Source organism: Vulpes lagopus, chromosome 7 (assembly GCF_018345385.1).
Source record: "Vulpes lagopus strain Blue_001 chromosome 7, ASM1834538v1, whole genome shotgun sequence".
NCBI classification, from domain to species: domain Eukaryota; kingdom Metazoa; phylum Chordata; class Mammalia; order Carnivora; family Canidae; genus Vulpes; species Vulpes lagopus.
In genome coordinates, this window is record NC_054830.1 from 7,885,430 (window position 1) to 7,911,326 (window position 25,897).

At 43.7% G+C, this 25,897-nt stretch overlaps 1 protein-coding gene across 6 annotated transcripts in view; it reads left to right on the plus strand.

Annotated features, from left to right (window-relative positions):
* Positions 1 to 23,459: 23,459 nt before the first annotated feature.
* SMARCA4 (SWI/SNF related, matrix associated, actin dependent regulator of chromatin, subfamily a, member 4) overlaps positions 23,460 to 25,897 on the plus strand; it is a 93,929-nt gene continuing 91,491 nt past the window's right edge. For all 6 annotated transcript variants that reach the window (XM_041762097.1, XM_041762098.1, XM_041762099.1 and 3 more), the window contains exon 1: positions 23,460 to 23,595. The gene's annotated coding sequence lies outside the window, so the exon portion shown is untranslated. The remainder of the gene's footprint in view (positions 23,596 to 25,897) is intronic.

The window sequence follows — 25,897 nt, forward strand, 5'->3', positions numbered from 1 at the left end:
CTAACATGGGCCAAACCCCAACATATACGGCCTGCTTATTTTACCTAAACTGATGGGGGAGAAATGCTACATTTTAGATATTTGCAGTGTACACTCCCTACAATCCTGGCAAAGAAAAGAGATCACCTTTGCCAAGCCCTGGGACAAAGACTGATTTTGTCAGTATGTCCATGCCAAAGGTGTCCAAAGAACTGTGATCTGATGCTCACCCATTTCTATTCTATTTTGAGGATGAGATGGTTAATTTTAGGTGTCAATTTAGTGTGGCCAGTGTCCAGGTATCCCAGGTCAAACATTATTCTGGATGTTTCTGTGTGTTTTTTGATGGTATTCACATAAACCAGTAGCCTTTGTGCAAAGAAGACTGCCTTTCATAATGTAGGTGGGCCTCATCTAATAGGTTGAAGGCCTAGATAGAACAAAATACTGACCTTCCCTGAGCAGAAGGGGATTCTGCTAGCAGATAACCTTGGAGTTTGCACTGCAGCATTGACTCTTCTTGTGTCTCCAGCCTGCCACTTTTGGACTTGCCAGGCTATATAATCACCTGAACCCAATTCCTCTTTTTTTTTTTTTTTTTTTTGAGATTTTATTTATTCATGAGAGAGACAGAAAGAGAGGCAGAGACATAGGCAGAGAGAGAAGCAGGCTCCTTTCAGGGAGCCTGATGTGGGACTCGATCCCAGGGTCCTGGGATCACATCCTGAGCCAAAGGCAGATGCTCAACTATTGAGTCACCAAGAGTCCCTGAACCCAATTCCTTACAGTCAACTGGGCTGCCATAACAAAATTCCATAAGCTGGGTGGCTAAACAACAGAAATTTATTTTCTCACAGTTTTGTTGTCTAGGAAGTCCAAAATCATGGTGCCAGAAAATTCACTTTCTGGTGAGGGCTCTCTTCCTAGCTTATAGATGGACACTTTCCTGCTGTGTGCTCACAAGGCTGAGAGAGAGAGAAATATGGAGCTCTCCCATGTCTGGTCTTACAAGGACAGTAACCCTATTAGATCCAGGCCCCATCTTTATTACCTCATTTAACCTTACTTATCCCCTTACGGGCCTATCTCCAAATAGTCACATTGGGGGGGGGTCACGGTTTCCATGTGAATTTGGGGGGCACACAATGCAGGTCTCAGTAGATCTTTCTATCCAGGTGCACATCTGACTGGTTCTGTTCCTCTGAAGAGGAACTAATAGAGGTGAGGCGAGACTTTCTAAAAAGACAAACTCCAAAGGGACGCCTGGATGGCAAGGTAGTTGAGTGTCTGCCTTTGGCTCAGGGCCTGATCCCAGGATCTGGGATCGAGTTCTGCATCTGGCTCCCTGTGAGGAACCTGCTTCTCCCTCTGCCTATGTCTCTGCCTCTCTCTCTCTACGTCTCTTATGAATAAATAAATCTTAAAAAAAAAAATAAAACCAGAAACAAAAACAAACTTCAACAAACAAACAAACTACAGCACTGTTTATCACAGATGAATGAGTACACACGAAAACCATTACCTAGGGTTCGCCTCTCCTCCATGGCTTCACGTCTCACCTACAGGTAGGTGGCTAACTCCCACCCCATCTCTAGTGCTGTGTTTACAGCAGATGAAGAGTGCAGTGGTTGAGGGCACAAACACTAGGGTCTGCTGGCCTGGCTGCAAATAACATCAGCTCTGCAGGACTGGGTAGATTATTAACCCTCTCTGTGCCTCCTTCCAACTATAACATGGAACAATGATAGACAATACATAGTTTCTAGGAGCACCTGGTTGGCTCAGTCCCTATAGCATGCAATTCTTGATCCTGGGGCTGTAAGTTCGAACCCCATGTTGAGTACAGAGATTATTTTTAGATCTTTTTTCCTTAAGATTTTATTTATTTATTCATGAGAGACAACAGAGAGAGGCAGAGACACAGGCAGAGGGAGAAGCAGACTCCCTGTAGGGAGCCTAATGCAGGACTGGATCCCCAGATTACGCCCTGAGCCAAAGGCAGATGTTTAACTGCTGAGCCACCCAGGCGTCTCTAGAAATTACTTTTAAAAAACTTTAATAAAAAAAGATCTCCATAGTTTCCAGTTTCCCCTATTATTAACATCTTGCCTTAGTGTGGAACATTGGTTACCACTGAAATTTACAACTGAACTAATTATGGTGTATTACTATTAAAGTATTAAAGTTCACAGTTTACATTAGGTTTCACTCTTGATGTTGTACATTTAAAAAATAAGCTTTATTTTTTTAGATCAACTTTAGGTTCACAGCAAATTTGAGAAGGTAAAGAGATTTCCCATATACCTCCTGCCCCTCCATTATTAACATCCCCCACCAGAATGGTAATTCTGTTGTAATTGGTAAGCCTATATTCACAGATCATTACCATCCAAAGCCCACAGTTTGCATTAGGGCTCACTCCTGGTGCTGTACTTTCTAGAAACTTAGACAAATGTGAAATGACATGTATCCATCACTGTAGTCTCATACAGAGTATTTCCACTGTCCTAAAAATCCCGTGCTCCACCAATTCATCCTCCCACCCCATTAACCCATGGAAACCATTGATCCTTTTACTGTCTCTAGTTTTGCCTCTTTCAGAACATCATAGAATTGGAATCATAGTGTGTAACTTTTACAGACTGGTTTCTTTCACTTAACAATGTGCATTTAAGGTTCTTCCGGTTTTGTTTTTTTTTTTTTTTTTTTGTGTGTGTGTGTGTGGATTCATAGCTCATCCCCTTTAGTGCTAATATTCCTGGATGGGCTACATTTGCTTATCCAATCACTTGGTTCAAAACTTGATTGCTTTCAAGTTTTGGCAATTATGACTAAAGCTGCTATAACCTTCTTGTACAAGTTTTTGTATGGACATAGTTTTGTTTGTTTGTTTTTTTTTAGAATTAGTCAATTGAGAGTGTGAGTGGAGGGAGGTACAGAGGGAGAGGGAGAGAGAGAATTTCAAGCTGACTCCTGCACCAAGCACAGAGCCCAACGCAGGGCTCAGTCCCAAGATCATAACCTGAGCCAATACCAAGAGGTGGATGCTCAGTCAGTTGAGCCACCCAGGCATCCCATGAGTGGACATAATTTTTATCTCATTTGTGTAAATACCAAGGAGCATGATTGCTGGATCATGTGATAAGAGTAAGTTTAGCTTTGTAAGAAATTAACAAACTGTTTTCCAAAGTGGTTGTACCATTCTGCATTCCTATTCTATTTAAATTTACATATACTTGACCTAAAATAGTACGTGGTACCCAGGAAGTGCTATAGGAGTGTCAGCTGTTATTGTTGATATTCCTATTGGTCCCTTAACACCTGCTTCCTTTACCATATAAATACCCTTTGCTTGCTAACAAGCTCATCTCTACGACATCTTTTAAAAAAATATTTTATTTATTTATTCATGAGAGATACAGAAAGAGAGTCAGAGACATAGGCAGAGGGAGAAAGAGGCTCCCCATGGGGAGCCTGACGCAGAGCTCAATCCCAGGATCTCAGGATCACGACCTAAGCCAAAGGCAGACACTCAACCACTGAGCCACCCAGGTGCCCTCTTCAACACCTTTTAAAAAAGGATTCCCAAGTGCTCCTGTTTCTCCAAACAGAGGAGGAGTATCTAACCAGTCTGAGCAGGGGGTACAAGTTAAATCTAAGCCCAGTCCTTGTGTTAAGTAAGGAGGGAGGAAGGGGTGGGGAGCAGAGTCTGAGAGCATTCACACTGAGAAATCATGTGTATATGCCTGAAGACCAGAAAAGAATAAAAGGGGACCCACAGGTGTGCACAGCTGCTGTTTTGAAGCAGGTGGAGGAAGAACTGAAGATAACGGCAGGTAGAGGAGGGAGCAGGGCCTAGTGGGCCATGCCGAGAAGCTGGGGCCTCATTCTGTGGTATTCAGGACTTATTTAAACAGGTAATATGTGCACGCAGCCTGAAAAAGGGTAGATCTCTGGACTGCTGCTCCTCTCAGTCACTAGACCAAAGAAAGCTGAGCTTGAGATGGCCTGCTGCTCTTTACCCCCTTCCCCGTGATGTGTGATCCAGGACAAGTTTCTTAACCGCTGGGTTCAGTTGCCTTGCCTGGGAAAGGACACTGGGAGGATCACAGCCTGAATCTCATGTGGTTGTAGAGAGGATTTCATCATGGAACCCAGTGGTTCCCTGTGGCAGCAGTGACAGCATCACTGGGAGCTTGTTGGCAATGCAGGGTCTCAAGGCTTGTACCAGATTTGCTGGGATGCTCTGTGGGTGTGGCCCAGCCATCTGTGTGTTAGTAGGCCCTCCAGGGGACTCTATTATTTTTATAAGATTTTACTTATTTATTTATTCATTCATGAGAGATACAGAGAGAGAGAGAGAGAGGCAGAGACACAGGCAGAGGGAGAAGCAGGCTCCATGCACGAAGCCCGATGTGGGACTCGATTTCAGGACTCCAGGATCACACCCTGAGCCAAAGGCTCAACTGCTGAGACACCCAGGCTTCCCTCTCCAGGGGATTCTATAGGCACACTAAAAATGTGATTTCTAGCGCACACTTAAATCTGGAGTTTTTTTTAAAAAGATGGTAATTTTAATCACATGGTCACAATAGTAGGGGATTTCTTGTTGGAAGTACCTGCCTTTCTCTGAGATTTGGCAAGCAGGCAGGGTAAGCTGGAGAGTCTGTGGATTTGCCCCACTGAAATCACTGCTTCTTCAGCTGTTCACAGATTTTCCAGGTGGAAAGATTAACATTCGGTACTTTTTACAAAAAATAAATTCCAAAGCTCCACCTGAGAGGATCTCAGAACTCCAGGAGATTCTCCAGGCTTGTGTTTTGAACAAGCTCCCTTGCCAGTGTGACTACTAGATGAAGGTGGGAAGCACTGCACAGGCTAATGCTCTTTGCTGATTTCTCTAGGAAATAACCTCTGTCAGGGCAGAGGAGTTGCACAATACATATGAATAAATCAAGTAATGAATTAAGTTGTTTTTGTTGAATTGTCTTGCTACCCAATGTAGCAAGACATTGTAGCTGCCAGAGGGGAGAACCTCTTTCCCTTTTTTTAAAATTTTAATATTTTTGAGGGGGTAAGGGGCAGAGAGGGAGAGATAATCTCAAGCAGGCTCCATGCCTAGGGCAGAGCCTGATGCAAGGCTTGATCTCAAGACTCTAAGATCATGACCTGAGCTGAAATCAAGAGTTGGATGTTTAACCTAACTGAGCCACCCAAGCACCCCTCTTTCCTTTTTAATTTTCTTGTAGCAATTGAGGTGGTTATAACAAAGAAGGGACCCAACATATCTTATGAGATCCCTGATAAGCAGATGGACCTACTTGTGTATTCATTTGCTCAAATTCATATAAGTGCCAACAGCCAGGTGAAGTTAAATAAGCAGACACCCTACAGAGCTTGTGGTACAAAAGCTGGGTAGTGAGTTCTGCAGACTGCAGAATGCTGTGCGTTGTTCTACAGACCTTGAGGGAGAATGACAACCAGAGGTTCAAGTGTTCCAAGCTTCAGTGATTGGTGTACTGACCAGATCCCATCACTGCTTCCGCTGATTCTTCAGGGGTGAAAACCCAGAAGGGCCACAAGAAGTGTGATTTCTCACATACACACACACACACACACTCACTCACAAGAGCAGTAGAGATTCTGAACATGCCCACATGAATATGGAAAGCCAGTCTGCCCAAGTTTCCCTTGTAATGATGTCTTCAGTACTTTGCTGGCTTCATTGGATAAATCTTAAAACATCCAAGAAAATGCAAGTAAGTGATCAGCAGCCTTGCATCGTTTTATCTCATAGTATTATGTTTATTAGAATTTTCATTCCAAATATCTGTAAGGTCTATATATATGCTAAAAAAAAAAAATCTTTGAAGGCTACTTACATTGCAGTAGAAACAAAATGCTTATATTGTAGCCAAAGCAGACAATACTGCCTGGATGAATTAATTATCTGCACATTGATTTAAGATTTTTGATTGAAATATAGTTGAGAGGGCAGCCCTGGTGGCCCAGCAGTTTAGCGCTGCCTTCGGCCCGGGGTGTGATCCTGGAAACCCAGGATCGAGTCCCACATTGGGCTCCCTGCGTGGAGCCTGCTTCTCCCTCTGCCTATGTCTCTGCCTCTCTCTCTCTCTCTCTCTCTCTTTTTGTGTCTGTCATGAATAAATAAATTAAAAAAAAATCTTTTTAAAAAAAGAAATATAGTTGACATACAATGTTATATTAGTGGATATTAGTTGTACAAGATAGTGATAGACACAGAGTCTCTCTCTGTGTGTGACTATCATAAATAAATAAAAATTAAAAAAAATTTTTTTTGAGGAACCTCCATACTGTTTTCCACAGTGGTTGCACTAGTTTGCATTCCTTTTTTTTTTTTAATTTTTATTTTATTTATTTATGATAGGCACACAGTAAGAGAGAGAGAGAGGCAGAGACATAGGCAGAGGGAGAAGCAGGCTCCACGCACCAGGAGCCTGACGTGGGATTCGATCCCGAGTCTCCAGGATCACACCCTGGGCCAAAGGCAGGCGCCAAACCGCTGCGCCACCCAGGGATCCCTAGTTTGCATTCCTAACAGTGCACAAGGGTTCCCTTTCCCCCATGTCCTCAACACTTACTATTTATTGTCTTTTTGACCCCAGGCATTCTGACAGGTATAAGGTGATATCTCGTTGTGGTTTTGATTTGCATTTCCCTGATGATGAGTGATGTTGAACATCTTTTTAGGTGTCCATCGGCCATCTGTATGTCTTCTTCAGGAAAACATATATTCTGGTCTTCTGTCCATTTTTAATAGGAGCATCTGTTTTGCTGATGTTAAATCATATAAGTTCTTTACATATTTTGGATATCAACTCCTTATTGGATGTCATTTGCAAATACTTCTTTCATTCAGTAGGTCACCTTTTCAATGGTTAATGGTTTCCTTCACTGTGCAAAAGCATTTTATTTTGGTGTAATCCCAATAGTTTATTTTTGCTTTTGTTTCCTTTACTTAAGACATTTTTTTAAAAGATTTTATTTATTTATTCATGAGACACTGAAAGAGAGAGAGGCAGAGACACAGGCAGAGGGAGAAGCAGGCTCCATGCAGGGAGCCTGATGTGGGACCTGATCCTGGGTCTCTGGGATCATGCCCTGGGTTGAAGGCGGCGCTAAACTGCTGAGCCACCTGGGACGCCCTACTTAAGACATATTTAGAAAAATGTTGATAAGGCTGATATCTAAGAGCTTATGGTCTATGTGTTTAGGAGTTTTTCTGGTTTCAGGCCTCACATTTAGGTCTTTAATCCATTTTGAGTTTATTTTTGTGTATGGTATAAGGAAGTGGTCCAGTTCATTCTTTTTGTATGTAGCTGTCCTGTTTTCCCAACACTATTTATTGAAAAGACTATCTTTTGCCTATTGTATATCTTTAAGTGTTTTTTTTTTTTTTTTTTAGATTTTATTTATTTATGAGAGAGTGAATGAGAGAGCACAAGCCCAGGAGCAGCAGAGGGAAAGGAAAAAGCAGGCTCCCCATTAAGCAGGGAGCCTGATGCAGGGCTTGATCTCAGAACCCCAGGATCATGACCTGAGCCGAAGGCAGATACTAAAACAACTGAGCCACGCAGGTGCTCCTTCTTTTTTAATGGAAAATTTTATTGAGATCATTGTTAATTTTTATGCAATTGTAAGAAATAATACAGAGAGATTCCTCACTTTCTCAGTTCCCTCCAATGGTAACTGCTTTTATTATTATTATTATTATTATTATTATTATTATTATTATTATTTTACTTAAGTAGTAAGCTCTATGCCCAAAGTGAGGCTTCAACTCATGACTCTAAGATCAAGAGTCATAAACTCTACCAACTGGGCCAGTCAGGCACCCCTACTCTGTTTGTTTTTGTGGTAAAACACATGTGACATAAAATTTGCCATTTTAAAGCATACAATTTATTAGCATTAAGTACATCAACAATGACATGTGCAAACATCAGCACTATCCATCTCTGCAACTTTTTTTTTAAGATTTTATTTATTCATTTGAAAAAGAGAGCACACAATGGGGAAGCACTGGGAGCCTTTCCCCTAAGATCAGGAACAAGACAGGGATGTCCACTCTCACCACTGCTGTTCAACATAGTTCTGGAAGTCCTCGCCTCAGCAATCAGACAACAAAAAGACATTAAAGGCATTCAAATTGGCAAAGAAGAAGTCAAACTCTCCCTTTTCGCCGATGACATGATACTCTACATAGAAAACCCAAAAGCCTCCACCCCCAGATTGCTAGAACTCATACAGCAATTTGGTAGCGTGGCAGGATACAAAATCAATGCCCAGAAATCAATGGCATTTCTATACACTAACAATGAGACTGAAGAAAGAGAAATTAAGGAGTCAATCCCATTTACAATTGCACCCAAAAGCATAAGATACCTAGGAATAAACCTAACCAAAGAGGTAAAAGATCTATACCCTAAAAACTATAGAACACTTCTGAAAGAAATTGAGGAAGACACAAAGAGATGGAAAAATATTCCATGCTCATGGATTGGCAGAATTAATATTGTAAAAATGTCAATGTTACCCAGGGCAATTTATACGTTTAATGCAATCCCTATCAAAATACCATGGACTTTCTTCAGAGAGTTAGAACAAATTATTTTAAGATTTGTGTGGAATCAGAAAAGACCCCGAATAGCCAGGGGAATTTTAAAAAAGAAAACCTTAGCTGGGGGCATCACAATGCCAGATTTCAGGTTGTATTACAAAGCTGTGGTCATCAAGACAGTGTGGTACTGGCACAAAAACAGACACATAGATCAATGGAACAGAATAGAGAACCCAGAAGTGGACCCTGAAATGTACGGTCATCTAATATTCGATAAAGGAGGAAAGACTATCCATTGGAAGAAAGACAGTCTCTTCAATAAATGGTGCTGGGAAAATTGGACATCCACATGCAGAAGAATGAAACTGGACCACTCTCTTTCACCATACACAAAGATAAACTCAAAATGGATGAGAGATCTAAATGTGAGACAAGATTCCATCAAAATCCTAGAGGAGAACACAGGCAACACCCTTTTTGAACTCGGCCACAGTAACTTCTTGCAAGATACATCCACGAAGGCAAAAGAAACAAAAGCAAAAATGAACTATTGGGACTTCATCAAGATAAGAAGCTTTTGCACAGCAAAGGATACAGTCAACAAAACTAAAAGACAACCTACAGAATGGGAGAAGATATTTGCAAATGACATATCAGATAAAGGGCTAGTTTCCAAAATCTATAAAGAACTTATTAAACTCAACACCAAAGAAACAAACAATCCAATCATGAAATGGGCAAAAGACATGAAGAGAAATCTCACAGAGGAAGACATAGACATGGCCAACACGCACTTGAGAAAATGCTCTGCATCACTTGCCATCAGGGAAATACAAATCAAAACCACAATGAGATACCACCTCACACCAGTGAGAATGGGGAAAATTAACAAGGCAGGAAACAACAAATGTTGGAGAGGATGCGGAGAAAAGGGAACCCTCTTACACTGTTGGTGGGAATGTGAACTGGTGCAGCCACTCTGGAAAACTGTGTGGAGGTTCCTCAAAGAGTTAAAAATAGACCTGCCCTACGACCCAGCAATTGCACTGTTGGGGATTTACCCCAAAGATTCAGATGCAATGAAACGTCAGGACACCTGCACCCCGATGTTTCTATCAGCAATGGCCACAATAGCCAAACTGTGGAAGGAGCCTCGGTGTCCATCGAAAGATGAATGGATAAAGAAGATGTGGTTTATGTATACAATGGAATATTACTCAGCAATTAGAAACGACAAATACCCACCATTTGCTTCAACGTGGATGGAACTGGAGGGTATTATGCTGAGTGAAATAAGTCAATCGGAGAAGGACAAACAGTGTATGTTCTCATTCATTTGGGGAATATGAATAATAGTGAAAGGGAATATAAAGGAAGGGAAAAGAAATGTTGGGAAATATCAGGAAGGGAGACAGAACATAAAGACTCCTAACTCGGGGAAACGAACTAGGGGTGGTGGAAGGGGAGGAGGGCGGGTGTTGGAGGGGAATGGGTGACGGGCACTGAGGTGGACACTTGACGGGATGAGCACTGGGTGTTTTTCTGTATGTTGGTAAATTGAACACCAATAAAAGTTAATTAAAAAAAAAAAAAAAAAAGAAAAAGAGAGCACAGAGGGAGAGGGAGAAGCAGGCTCCCCACTGAGCCGAGAGCCTGATGTGTGGCTTGATCCCAGGACCTAGAGATCAGGACCCGAGTCAAATGTGGACACGTAACCATCAGACTCACCCAGGCACTCCTCTCTGCAACTTCTTCATCTTTCCAAGCTGAAACTCTGTCCCCATTAAACACCAACTTCCTCTCCCCCTCCCCCAGTTCCTGGTAACTGCCGTCTACTTTATGAATCTATTAACTTGCTAATTCTTGGTACCCCATCTAAGTGGAATCCTACAATACTTGTCCTTTTACGTCTGGTTTATTACAGTCAGCTTAATGTCCTCAGGGTTCATCTGCATTGTAGCAGGTGTCAGAACTTCCTTCCTTCTTATAGGCTGAATAATATTTTATTGTGTGCATTCATCACATTATCTATTCATCTGTTGAAGGACACTTGGGTTGTTTCCACATCTTCTCTGTTTTAAGTAATGCTGCTATGAACATGGGTGTGCAAATATCTGTTTGAGTCCCCAGTGGTAGTCTTTAACAAAATAATGGCATAATATCACAACCAAGATTTATAGATAAATTTTTTTCCTGCTATGTTTTTTCCCCCCACAGCTTTATTAAGATATACCAGCCAGGATATTGACATTGATAGAATTCATTCATCTTATTCAAATTTTCTCAGGTTACTTGTACCCATTTGTTTGTGTATATTAAGTTCCACACAATTTTTTAAAAATATTTTATTTATTTATTTGAAAGAGAGAGAGAGAGAGACAGAGCGCATGAGTGGGTAAGGCGCATAGGGAGAAGCAGACTCCCCATGGAGCAGGAAGCCCAACTTGAGGCTCAGTCCTGGGACTCAGATCATGACTGGAGCTGACAGCAGATGCTTAACGAACTGAGCCATTGGGTTGCCCCAAGTTCCATACAATTTTATGCCTGTGTGTTTCCATATCCACCACCTCAGTCAAGATTACAAACAGTTCCAACACCACTACTTTCCCTAGTGCTGCCCTTTCATAAGCAACCCCCTCCCTCCTCCAACTGCTATTCTGTCTCCATCTGGAAAAAATGTTACCATTTCAAAAATGTTATATAAGTGGAATCAGACATTTTGTAACCTTTTGAAATTGGCTTTTTTTTTTTTATAGGTACTCAGCATGACTCCCTGGAGATTCATTCATTTGGGTTGTTACATGAATCAATAGTTCACTTCCTTCTATTGCTGAGTAGTATTCTATAGTATGGATGGACCATGATCTGTTTAATCATTCAGCTGTGTGAAGGACACTTGGGCTGATTCCAGTTTTTGTGTATTACATATAAAGTGACTTTGGACATTCATGCACAGGTTTCTGTGTGAACATGTTTTCATTTCTTTAGGATAAATGCCAGGAGTGCAATTACTGGATCATGTGATAGGTATCTGTTTAGTTTCTTCTGAAACTGCCAAATTGTTTTCCAGACGGCTGTACCATTTTATATCCCCACCCACAATAAGGTCCACATGTTTTCCAATGTATTCTAGTTTTCACAACATCCTCAGTAGCATTTAGTGTTATTAATTCTCATTTTAGCCATTATGATAGGTGGTAGTGATTTCTCATTGTGGTTTTAATTTACATTTCCTTAATGGCTAATATCTTTTCATGTTTTTATTTGCCATCTGAATATCCTCTGTGGTGAAATGTCTAAATATTTCAAACCTATATTTTATGTTATATATGTATATATATATACATATAAAACCATATATACATATATATATATACACTAATACATATATCATGTATACGAATATAGAATGGATTCCCTTTTTTTAAGATTTTATTTATTTATTCATGAGAGACACAGAGAGAGAGAGGCAGAGACACAGGCAGAGGGAGAAGCAGACTCCATGCAGGGAGCCCGACGTGGGAGTTGATCCTGCGTCTCCAGGAGGATCCTGCCTCCAGGTTGAAGGCAGTGCTAAACCCCTGAGCCACCGGGGCTGCCCATAGAATGGATTACTTTTGATGGAAGCCCAAAGCACAACAACTCAAAAAAAGTTTAATAAAGCCAATCTAAAATAAAACATACTATAGCTAGAATAAAGTGCCAATATAATTACAACAAATGTGGGTAGTTAGGTATCCACTGGAAGTGGCATAGTTTAGTGCAAGCATAACATGCCATGCTCTTATCTGCTAAGTTAAAACCAGAGCTGCCTGCTAAAAAAAATCTATTGCCCTGGGTTTGTATACCTCACTGCTTGATCTGGGGAAATTACTTTCTTGTGAGGCTTATTTTTCAGGACAGTAGGCCAAGCGTGAGGAACAAATACATATTTGGTTAATAAATAAGCAATTTGATGTTCCAAAGAAAGTCTGAAGAGATTACTGAAAAGTTATTCACTTTACAGTGGCAACTGAAGAAGATGCATTTTACATTTTCATATACTGGACTTGGTAACCTTTGTAATTCAAGTCCTTGATGTTGAGTCAAAAGAAGAATGTCCGGGATCCCTGGGTGGCGCAGCGGTTTGGCGCCTGCCTTTGGCCCAGGGCGCGATCCTGGAGACCCGGGATCGAGTCCCACGTCGGGCTCCCGGTGCATGGAGCCTGCTTCTCCCTCTGCCTGTGCCTCTGCCTCTCTCTCTCTCTGTGACTATCATAAATAAATAAAAATTAAAAAAAAAAAAGAAGAATGTCCATTTTACTTTGCAATGGTTAATTTTATGTTTAAACTTGGCTTGGCCATGGCACCTCATTGTTTGGTGAATACCAGCTTAGATGTTGCTGTGGAGGTATCATTTTATTTTTTTATTTTTATTTTTTAAGATAGAGGCAGAGACATAGGCAGAGGGAGAAGCAAGCTCCCTGTGTGAAGCCCAATACGGGACCTAATCCCTGGGATCATGCCCTGAGCCGAAGGCAGAAGCTCAACTACTGAGCCACACAGGTGTCCCTGTGGAGGTATCATTTTAGAAGCAATCAACATTACATCAGGCTTGAGTGAAGTGGATGATTCTACACAATGTGGATGGCTCTCAATACAATAGTTGAAGGTCTAAAGAGCAAAGATTGAGGTTTCCAAGAAAAGAAGACATTCTTGGAGTGCCTAGATAGCTCAGTTAAGTATCCAATTTTTTGTTTTGGCTCAGGTCCTAATCTCAGGGTTGTGATATCAAGCCCTGAGTTGGGCTCTGTGCTCAGCAGAGAGTCTGCTTTAGATTCTCTCTCCCTGGAATGCCTGGGTGGCTCTGCGGTTGAGCATGTGCCTTTGGCTCAGGACATGATCTTGGAGTCTTGGAATCGAGTCCCACATCGGGCTTCCTGCATGGAGCCTGCTTCTCCCTCTGCCTATGTCTTTGCCTCTCTCTCTCTCTCTGTCTTTTGTGAATAAATAAAATATTAAAAAAATAGATTCTCTCTCCCTCTCTGCCCCTCCCAGCTTGTGCGCTCTCTAAAATAAATAAATAGATCTTTTAAAAAAAGTTTTCTTCAAGACTGTTGCATAGAAACCCTCAAGTTTCTAGCCTGTTGCCTTGTAGAATTCTTTTTTTTTTTTTAAAAAGATTTTATTTATTTATTCATGAGAGACAGAGAGAGAGAGACAGAGACACACGCAGAGGGAGAAGCAGGCTCCATTCAGGGTGCCCGATGTGGGACTCGATCCTGGGTCTCCAGGATCACACCCTGGGCTGAATGCAGCGCTAAACTGCTGAGCCACTGGGGCTGCCCACCTTGTAGATTCTGACTGCAATATCTACTCCTCCCTGAATTTCCAACTTGTTGGCCATATACACATTGCATGTATATGCACATACATATACATAGGACATACATATGTATAGCTAGCTGTATACATGTATATTATCATTTGTTTTGCTAAAGTTTATCACTGGGGACTCAAACAATATTTGCACACCCAGGGGGTTTTTGTTGTTGTTGTTGCTTTTTAAAGATTTTATTTATTTACTTGACTGAGAAAGAGAGAGAGAGAGAGCATTCAGGTAGAGGGAGAGGGAGAAGCAGACTCCCCACTAAGCAGGGAGCCTGATGAGGAACTCAATCCCAGGACCCTGAGATCATGACCTGAGCTGAAGGCAGAGGCTTAGCGGATAAAGCCACCCAGGCGCCCCACCCCCGTTTATAATAGCAGTACTTACAAAAGGTAAAATGTGAAAGCAAACCAAATGTCCATCAACAGATAAATGGATAATGTGATGCATACATAACAGATTAGATTTTGACTTGCTAGCCCCTACAATTATGTGAGCCAATTCCTCAAAATAATTCTTCCCCCTTCTCTTATACACACACACACACACACACACACACACAAACACACACAGAAGGATATCTTAAGAGATGTTGTGGGTTCAGTTCCAGACCACTAAGATAGTGTGTATATCACAGTAAAAAGAATCAAATAGATTTTTTTGTTTCCTAGTACACATAAGAGTATTATATACTATAGTTATACTATAAGTACTTATACTATAGTATAGTCTATATTATAGTCTATTAAGTGTGTAATAGTATTATTTCTAAAACCCCCCTACAGGGATCCCTGGGTGGCGCAGCGGTTTGGCGCCTGCCTTTGGCCCAGGGCGCGATCCTGGAGACGCAGGATCGAATCCCACATCGGGCTCCCGGTGCATGGAGCCTGCTTCTCCCTCTGCCTATGTCTCTGCCTCTCTCTCTCTCTCTCTCTCTCTATCATAAATAAATAAAAAAAAAATAAAAAAAAAATAAAACCCCCCTACATACCTTAATGAATACTTTATTCCTAAAAAATGCTAATCATCATCTGAGCTTTCAGTGAGCCATAATCACTGATCACAGAACAAATATAAAAATAATGAAAAAGTTTGAAATATTGTGAGAATTACTGAAATATGACCTAGAGACAGAAAGTGAGCAAATGGTACTGGAAAAATGATACTGATAGACTTGCTCAGGGCAGGGTTGCCACAAACCTTTTTTAAAATTTATTTCATTTATTTATTCATGACAGACACACAGAGACAGGCTAGGCAGAGGGAGAATCAGGCTCTCCATGGGGAGCCTGATGTGGCACTCGATCCCAGGACCCCGGAATCATGACCCGAGCCAAAGGCAGATGCTCAACCACTGAGCCACCCAGGCATCACAACCACAAACCTTTAATTTATAAAAATGCAGGGACGCCTGGGTGGCTTAGTGAGTTAAGTGTCTGCCTTTGGCTCAGGTCCTGATCTCATGAGCCCCGCCTTGGGCTCCCTACTCAGTGGGGAGTTTGCTTCTTCCTTTCCCTCTGTCCCTCTCTCCAGCTTGTGCTCGCTCTCTCACTCAAATAAATAAAATCTTAAACAAATTTAAAAACATATAAAAATGTAATATCTGCAAAGTGCAATAAAAAGAGGTATGCCTATATGTGTATACAACAAAAGAGAACAAATATAGATGTACATATATAAAAATCTATATAAATATATACATGTATAAATTTATATGTATATTATATATACACAGTCCATATCTCTGGAAAACCCAAACATACTCTCCAAGGCATATGAAAAATGTAGGAAACTTCCACCTAATAATAGGGGACAGATTTGCAAAGACGTAGACATGAACATTCGGCCTCTGAGGTAACTAACGCCAACTGGGAGTTTTATTTTTGCCACACAGGGAGTGATGCTGCAAACACCTGGTCTCTTATACATCTCTTTGCATTCATAGCACACCCTTCCCCACACACCTCACACCATCCTTCCCACCTGGGAAGGGAGAAGAGGCTGATCAGGAAGGTGACTTGGCCAAGGAAACATGAGCTGAAGAGTGGAGCCTAACAATGTGACTTTAGGCCAAGGTCATTCTCCCTATTGGCACCTGAGGTGGGGGTGTAATACTGAGGCCTCAGGAAGCATCTTGAAACCCAGGGGCTATATGGGCGATGGAGACAGACGCAAAACTCAGGTCCTAGCATAGAGTATCAGGACTATGGAGAAAAATAAACACCGGGAATGAACGAGCGGGCAACTGCATTATCACAGGGGCCACTGGGAGAGGGGGCCAGGCAGGTGTCAAGGGCATACAGGCAAAGCTTCAGGGCATGAATGTGCCAGACTTGAAGTATAGTGAATAAGGAGGCCCATGGTGGAGTGGAATGAGAGGTGGGGGAGGGAGCGAAGGGCTGGTAGCCCCCGTGACGACTGGCTTTGGCTTTTTTTGGTTTACATTTTAAAAATAAACTTTGCTTTTTAGAGCAGTTTTATGTTCCCAGCAAAATTGAGCACAGAGTGTTCCCTTATCATCCTCTGCCCTCACACATGCATAGCCTCCCCCATTACCAGCACCCTCACCAGAGTGGTGCATGTGACACGGTGCACTGATCCACTGATGAACCTAATGGGCACACCATTATCACCCAAGCTCCACAGTTACATTAGGGGCCACTCTTGGTGCTGTATGTTCCATGGGTTTGGGCAATGTATAAATATATGTATCCACCACTATAGGATCATACAAAGCAGTTTCACTCCATAAAAATCCTCTGTGCTCTGCCTATTCATCCCTTCTTCCTCTCTAATCCCGGGGATCTAATGACCTTTCTACTGATTCCAGTTTTTCTTTTTCCAGAATACCACAGAGTTGGAATCATACAGTATGTGGGCTTTTCAAACTGGCTGCTTTCACTTCAGTAATATGCATTTCAGGTTCCTCCACGTCCTTTCATAGACTGAGCTCATCTCTTTTTAACGTTATTACTCCATTGTGTGGATGGACCACAGTTTACCTATTCACCTGAAGGACTTCTTGCTTGCTCCCAAGTTTTGACAACTATAAATAATGTGTTATAAACATTCCCATGCAGGTTTTCATGTGGATATAAGTTTTCAGCTCCTTTGAGTGATTATCGCAAGGTGTACAAACGCTGGGTCATATTGAAAAGTGTTCAGTTTTACAAGAAACTGCCACACTTATCTTCCAAAGTGGCTGTACTATTTTCCATTCATTCCAGCAAAGAATGAAAGTTCTTCTTGCTCCATATCCTTGCCAACATTTGGTGTTTTTCAAGTTGGATTTACCTTACTCTAATAGGTGTATGCTAGTATGTCATTGGTGCTTTGATTGCAATTCCCTAATGGCAGTTGAACATCTTTTCATATGCTTATTTGCCATCTGTAGATCTTTTGTGAGGTTGTCTGTTCAGCTTTGTCCATTTTTTAGTTGGGCTGTTAATTTTATTGTAGGAGTCTTGAGACTTTAAGACCAAATGTGCAGCTCAACCTCAAACTTACAACCATGGGATCAAGGCATGCTCTACTGACTGAGCCAGCCAGGTGCCCTTGGATAAGCAATCTTCTACTGGATGTGTCTTTTCAAATATTTTATTCTACTCTGTGGCTAGTCTTCTCATTCTCTTGAGTCTTTGTCTTTTATTCTTAGCAAGATGGGAGCCACTTTGAGCAAAAGAGGGATGTGATGGATATGAAAATTTAACTCCTATTAAATATTCAATGATGGTGTCTGGGAGGCAGTTTTCTAGAGCTCAAGGGAAAGGTCTAGGCAATAAGTAAACATTTGGAAACCATTAGTGTGATAATTTTTTAAAAACTTAAGGTGAGGGCAGCCCGGGTGGCTCAGTGGTTTAGCGCCTCCTTCCACCCAGGGCGTGGTTCTGGAGACCTGGAATCGAGTCCCACGTTGGGCTCCCTGCATGGAGCCTGCTTCTCCCTCTGCCTGTGTCTCTGCCTCTCTCTCTCTCTGTCTCTCGTGAATAAATAAATAAATAAATAAATCTTAAAAAAAAAAACTTAAGGTGATATTCATATAACAAAATTGAAACATTTAAAAATGAATACTTTGTGGTACATAATACATTCCTGATGTTGTGTAAGAACTATATCTAGTTTCAAAATATTTTTATCATCTCCAAATAAAACCCTGAACCAATTAAGCAATTACTCCCTCTCCCCTGCCCCAGCCCCTGGGCCATCTGCTTTCTGTCTATGTATTTGCCTATTCTGGGCATTTGAAACAGACTCACAATATGTGGCCTTATGTGTCTGACTTCTTTTGCTTAGTATGGTTTCAAGGCCCATCCACATCGTAGTACATCTTAGGGCTTCATTCTTTTTTGTGGCTGAATAGTCCCTTGAATGTGTACATCACAGTTTATCCTTTCATCTGTTAATGGATGGATATTTGGACTGCTTCCAACGTTTAGCTTCTGTTAATAGTGAAGCAGCCATAAACGTTTATAGGGGTTTGTTCATGTACCTGTTTTCTACTTCTTTGGGTTAGGTATCTTAGAATGTAGATGGGTTTTTAAGGTCAGCAAGACTGGAAGCTAAGGCAATGAATGTAGATAGGGACCAAGTCCTGAGGTAGTTCATTATTAAGAGATCGGTGTGAAGAAGAGGCAGCTATAAAGGAGCCTATGAAGGAGTAGATGATGGGATGGGAAGAAACCCCAGAGTGTGTGGTTCACTGGAAGCCAAGTGAATAGAATATTCTAAGGAGGTAACATGTAAACTGTTGCCAACAGGTCAAGGAAAATGAAAAGAACTGACGCCTGCATTCAGCAACAGGCAGGTGCCTGTGACCTTGAAATGAGTCATTTCAGTTGAGTAGGAAAGGCCTGAAAAGAGTAAATTTAATAGAAATTAGAGAAGACCTAAATAGACAGATACGCCATGTTTATGGATTAGAACATTTAATATTGTTAAGATAACAAGTCTCCCCAAATTGGTCTACAGATTCAATGTAATCCCAATCAAAATCCCAGCAGTTTTTTGGTAGAAATTGATAAGTTGATTCTAAAATTTACACAGAGGGGATCCCTGGATGGCTCAGCGGTTTAGCGCCTGCCTTTGGCACAGAGCGTGATCCTGGAGTCCCGGGATGAGTCCCACATCGGGCTCCCTGCATGGAGCCTGCTTCTCCCTCTGACTGTGTCCCTGCCTCTCTCTCTCTCTGTGTCTCTCATGAATAAATAAATAAAATCTTAAAAAAAAAAAAAAAAAGGAAACTGCATTTCTAACATGAAAAACTTTATAAAAAAATAAATAAAATTTACACAGAAATGCAAAAGATTTTTTTTTAAAGATTTTTTTTTTTAAATTTATTTATGATAGTCACAGAGAGAGAGAGAGAGGCAGAGACAGAAGCAGGCTCGATGCACCAGGAGCCCGACGTGGGATTCGATCCCGGGTCTCCAGGATCGTGCCCTGGGCCAAAGGCAGGCGCCAAACCGCTGCGCCACCCAGGGATCCCCGAAATGCAAAAGATTTAGAATAGCCACAAGTTTTTTTTTTAACAATTTTATTTATTTATTTGTGAGAGACACAGAGAGAGGCGGAGACATAGGGAGAGGGAGAAGCAGGTTTCCTGCGGTGAGCCTGATGCTGGACTCCATCCCAGGGTGCTGGGATCGAGGCCTGAGCCAAAGGCAGATGCTCAACCACTGAGCCACCCAGGTGCCCCAAAACAAGTTTAAAAAAAGAACACAGGGATGCCTGGGTGGCTCAGCAGTTGAGCATCTGCTTTTGGCTAGGGTGTGATCCTGGAGTCCTGGGGATCAAGTCCCACATCAGGCTCCCTGCATAGAGCCTGCTTCTCTCTCTCCCTGTGTCTCTGCCTCTCTCTCTCTCTCTCTGTGTGTGTGTCTCTCATGAATAAATAAATAAAATCTTTAAAAATAAATACATAAATAAAGAACATAGGAGAAAGATCTGATTTCAAGACTTATTATAAAGCCACAGTTATCAAGACAGTTTGTCTTAGCAAAGGGTAGATCTATCAACCAATAACAGAATATGGAGTTGAGAATCAAACTCACACTTAAGCAGTAAATTTATTTTTGACAAAAGTGCCAAGGTAATTCAGTGTGGGAGCAGATACTTCAGTACTGGTGCTGAATAGCTAAGTATCCCTATGGAAAACAATGAACTTCAACCTTACCTTATACCATATGAAAAAGTTAACTTAAAATGTATCATAGACCTAAGAGCTAAAGGCATCAGTTTTACTGAAACTGGGATTCCCACATACAGCCATGAAGCACTGGTCTATAAAACTGTTCCCGATAGACACCTTGTCCTTAAAGCAGGACTCTTGCTCCTCCCTTGCCACCATTCCCATGTTCCCATTGTCTCACCTGCAGAGAAAGCTGTTCACACGCTCAGCTCTCAGGTCTGTTCCTTCAATTTCTATCCACTCTACCTTCAACTTCCTCCACTCTAGCGCAGGCCACCAACCTTGCCACCCTGGGCCATGGTAATGGCCTAAATGGACTCATCATTTCCTGTCCTTCTCCTCTGCCCAGTCTCCATCCTGCAGCATGAGCAGCTATGGGATTCTCCTGATTAAAGGCTTTCAGTTGCTTCCACCTCGCTTCAGGAAAATCTAGATTGTCACCACAGCCCACATGGCCTTCCTTGTCCTATGTAGCTATTGCTGACATCCCACCCCCCACCCCCCACCTAGGCAAATGGGCCTTTCTATTCCCACCTTCTTTTCTTCAGGGTCTTGGCACATCATGTTTCCTCTACCTAGGGCCCTTCTCCTCCCTGCTCTTGCTCATCCTTTGGGACTTGGCATACGTGTCTCTTCCTCTGAAAGATCTAGGGGATTCTTCAACGCCAGGAGTGCCCTATGTTATGATCTCATTGCATCCTGGGCTTTTCTTCCATTGCACTTACGTTTTCCTATCATGCATTAGCTAATCAACATGTGAGACAGTAAACTGAGCTCATGCACTGTCCAAACTATGAGCAGGAACACTGTTCAGTGCACCAATGGAGGCCAGGCACCAGCTCAGTGTTTAGCATGTTGAGGATGCTTTAGAAATACCACCTGAGCGGGGATCCCTGGGTGGCTCAGCAGTTTAGCACCTGCCTTCGGCCCAGGGCATGATGCTGGAGTCCGGGGATCAAGTCCCATGTTGGGCTCCCTGCATGGAGCCTGCTTCTCCCTCTGCCTGTGTCTCTCATCTCTCATGAATAAATAAAATAAAATCTTTTTTTTTAAATAAAATCTTTAAAAATAAAGCATTACTCTGCATTAAAAAAAAGAAAGAAATACCACTTGAGGGAGAGCTATTGAGGTTTAGATTCCACTTACCCATTGTGTGTTACTCAATATTATGGGCTAAGGTTCAGAGAACTTCCGGGTGGCCTGCTTTCACAGATTCCTCATAACCAATCTGTGGAGGTGAGTGTCATTATTGTTTCCAGTGCACAGGTGAAGAAAAGGAAAGTGCAGACGAGTACAGTAAATTTTCCTGGCATCACCCAGCTGACAATGGAGTCAAGTTTTAAATCCAGGTCTTTTCTGCCTCCAACATGAGATCTGTCTACCCTATACTGCAAGTGGCTCAGAAAGAAGCAACGAGTTGATGCAGCTATGATACACACAAAATCGGCAGCCAATCTATTTTTCTTTCAATAAAAAAATGAAAGTATCATGATGTGGTGAAGGAGAGCACTACAATGATGCATCCTTTATATAGATGTAGATGCTGGGTATTCACTAGCAACTAAAACATTTTATTTTTCTAAAATCCCCACAGGATTTTTTTTTTTAAGATTTTATTATTTATTCATGAGAGACACAGAGGCAGAGATACAGGCAGAGGGAGAAGCCTGTTGCAGGACTCGATCCCAGGACCCAGAAATCATGACCTGAGCCAAGACAGCCAACCACTGAGCCACCCAGGTGCCCCTAAGTTGTATTTATTATTATATTATTATTATATTTTTAACAAGATTCTTACTTATTCATGAGAGATATATAGAGAGGCAGAGACATAAGCAGAGGGAAAAGCAGGCTCCTTGCGGGAAGTCCGATGTGGGACTCCATCCCAGACCCCGGGGGGGATCACAACCTGAGCCAAAGGCAGTCGCTCAACCACTGAGCCACCCCGGTGCACCGCGACTAAAAAACAACTTTGCCATTAAATTGAGAGGAAGAAGACAGACAATGAACAGGGCACCCAAGAAATGTGAAGGAAAAGGAAGCAGCGATCCAAAGGATGAGAGATATGAGGTGGTTTGTCAGCTGAGACCTGAAAATGAGGAAGAACAGGTCCGAGAAGCAGGAATAGGGACAGTCACAGGCTGTGACTGTGACTTAGGGGAGCGCTTGTCCACTTGCAGGACTAAAGGATGTGGCACTGGAGGTACTTTCAAACCAGAGATGCAGCCTAAAGGCTCAGGGCCTTCATACCCCGATCAAAAGCTCTGTCCCTCACTACTTTCATGTTTTGTCCCAAACATCTTCCCAGTGACGCCTTCTCTGGCTGCCTCATTTAAAATGTCCACATTTCCACCTCAACACAATCTATGTTACTTATTTCTCTTGCCTCTTGGTTGCCTTCTGGGGAGAGCTCAATGGTTGACATGGTTGCTTCGTCTACGTGGTGCCATAGCACTTGCGTCTGGGACTCAGCAGCAGATCAAAAAATAGCCAGACTAATAGTGCTGGAGAAGTTCTGAAGAAAAGGCGGCCACGGGATCCCTGGGTGGCGCAGCGGTTTGGCGCCTGCCTTTGGCCCGGGGCGCGATCCTGGAGACCAGGGATCGAATCCCACATCGGGCTCCCGGTGCATGGAGCCTGCTTCTCCCTCTGCCTGTGTCTCTGCCTCTCTCTTTCTCTCTGTGTGACTATCATAAAAAAAAAAAAAAAAAGAAAGAAAAGGCGGCCACGACTGAAGCCCACCACGTCTTGCCCAAGAGACCCTGCCATCCCCCGGCCACAAATAAATAAAAGCTCCCAGACCCGCCCTTGGCCCAGGGGCCGGCTAGCCTCAGCCCCAGTCCAGCCTGCCCGCCTCCCGCCCTTACGCACGGCCTGGGGTCTTCACTTCTGAGTCTCAATCCCCGCAGGCCAACCCTTCCCCGCAGACCCCGCAACCATTCCGTCCCATCCCCCAACATCCCGCCGCAGCAGCGGGAACCACCACCACCACCGCCGCAGTGGCGCCCGCTCTGCGCATGCCCGGCAGCGTCGGGACGCAGCGTGGGGACGACGACCCCAGTGCGCATGAGCAAGACCGTCCCGGACTGACAGGGGCGGTACAGCAGGAGCGCCGGCTCTCTCTGGTCCCGCCCACCTCCCCGAGGCTCCGAGCGGACGCGCACGCGCACTGGGAGCGGAAGGGCGGACGGGCGCGCGCACGAGGCCGGGCGGGCGGCGGAAGCGAGAGAAGCCGAGTGTGGGGGGAGGGGAGCTGGCGAGTGCGCGCGCAGCGGGGGCGCGGGCGGCGTGGGGGGGCGGCCGAGGCGGGCGGGCGCGCGCGCGAGACTTACCCTCACTCGGCGGTGGTGGCGGCGGCGGCTTCTTTGTTTCGTGAGGAGAGGCGAGACGCCCACTCTGCCCCCGGCCCCGCGCGGAGGGGCGGGGGCGGTGCCGGGAAGGCGACGGCGCCGGCCACTCTCGGTAAGGAACGCGGGCCGCGGGGGGAGCGCGGCGCGGGGCTTGGGAGGACGGTTTGAATGGAGCCGGGGCGCCGAGGGGGGAGGGGGCCGCCGGCGCCCAGAGCGGGGCTGGGGTACGGCGGCGCCCGAGGGTCAAGAAGCCTGGCCGGCACCGCGCGCGCGGGGAAGGCCACAGTGTAGCGAGGCCGCGGCGGCTACAGCATCCGCGGGCCGTGGGGTGGGGGCCCGGGCCGCGTGGAGGCCGCGCGCGCGCTCTCGCCGGGGTCGCCGGACAAAGCTCTCCGCCTCCTCTGCGGGCCGGGGGCCCGGCACCGGGTCGTAGTGTCCGTGGCGGCAGCAACAATAGCAGGGCGTCGGGGCTTTTCTGGCTACGCTGTAACGGGTTCGACCCGAATGTTGTCTTTTTGGGGAGGCTGCGGTCGGGGCTTAGTAGGAAAAACCCCAAATGAATCTAGTGTCGCCTGGAAACGAGCATAAGTAGCCCATTTGGGTTAGCCGATCTAAAATTTTATTTTAAAAAAATCACAAATTCTGGATTTTCGAAGAAAAGTAAATAACTCCCTCAATCCCTTGCAAGTGGTGACTTCAAAATGTTTGCCCTGAAGTGGGGAGTCTAGAGCTAGTGGGGGAGGACGGGTAGAACTGTTTGCTGTTGAAAGCATTGTTTTTGTTTTGCGTCCTTTCGTCTTCATTTGGTTTTCTAGATTTTAAGGCTTTTATTTAAAATGTGGGCCTTTAGGAGAGTGTTTTGTGCTGGTCTTGAAGACACCAGTCTTGATTTTTTCCCCCCCAGTGAATCCTTGGGGAAACTAGGGAATAAGCGCAAGAGCCACTTCCTGGGAATTTGGAACAAGTTTTCAGTTTGAATTGACAGATCCAAATGGAGTTTGATTCCCTGCGCTGTCCGTCGCTTAGCTGTGTGACCTTAGATAAATAGCTTAATCCTCTGAACTTCAGTTTTTTCGTTTGTGAAATGGGGATAATGCCACAAATGGAGTTGGTGAAAACCTGTAAAATGGTTCCTGGCAAGTGGGAAGTACCATTGTTGCTGTCAGGCCCAATCTCCTCCTTCATTATGGAGCAAGTATTTGTTGAGTCCTTACTGGGTGTTGGATGGTTGGTGGTTGGATGCTCTGAGGAGCCTCTCCAGTTTGGTAGGGGAACAGATGGTAAATGTGGGAAGAATTCCCCATGGCCCATCATGTAATCCTCATTACCCTTCCTGAGAGAGGAACACAGTGGATGCACAGGGGAGCAATGGGAGCCAGAGATCAGGGAAGTTGTTTGGAAGAGGGGGCCTTTTCTCAGAATCAGGGAGGATGTTCAGGCTTGCATTTTGACCACCTGGAGCAGTCATTGCTTCCCACTGCTACACTCGCATGTCACCTTGATCCTTTCCTGTGTAGCAGTTACCCCAGTTTGGAATTACATATCCGATCTTCTCTGAGGGCCATCAAAGCAGGGATCATGTCTGCTTGGTGTCCTGGAGTATACCCAGATGTCTGGCCCATAGTAGGTCCTTAGGGAACATTTGTGGAATGAGTGAGAAGAATCTCTGGGGGTATGGAGTGAGCGTATGTGTGAAATGCTTGGTATAGGACTGGGTTTGGGTTGTAAGCAGTGAATGTTACTTGTTCTGTTGGTGTTTTAACTTTCTAGGCCATTGTCTCCTGGGAACGAGGGTATTGGGTGGTGATTGGTAAGGGTGGTGGTGAGGACTGCTAATTCTGGGATCAGACCTCCTGGATTCACACCCAGCCTTCTAAATCCTAGCTTGACCTCAAGCAAGGCATTGACCATTAGGTACCCCCACTTGTGAAACAGGCGTGACAGCTATGCTACCTCAAACAGTTGTTGTAAGGGTTAAAAACATAACATGAGAAGCTGTTTAACACACTGCAGTGCCTGACATATAGCGAGCACTTGATTTATTGGAGTTAATGTTGTTCTTTATATGGACGTGTGTATATATTTGTAAGTCAACTATTTAAAAAATGAAAAAAATAATTTGGAGTCATTCTATATCCCAGGAAGCTCAGATTTGATGTGCTGGTTATATGTACTCTAATGTTTTTAAAATCAATTCATACGTAATTATAACAATAATAAATGCTCCTCCATGTACCACATACCTTTGTCATTCCTTATGGACCCTCAAAACACTGGGAGGTAGCCCTAGACTAGCCCCCTGTCTTAGCTGTTTATGGAATGTAGGAGGGATTAGGTGTGTTGGGTAAGAACAACATTCTGCTGGTGAAGAAACTGACATTTAGGCTCTATTCACCCTTCTGGGTTTGACTCCT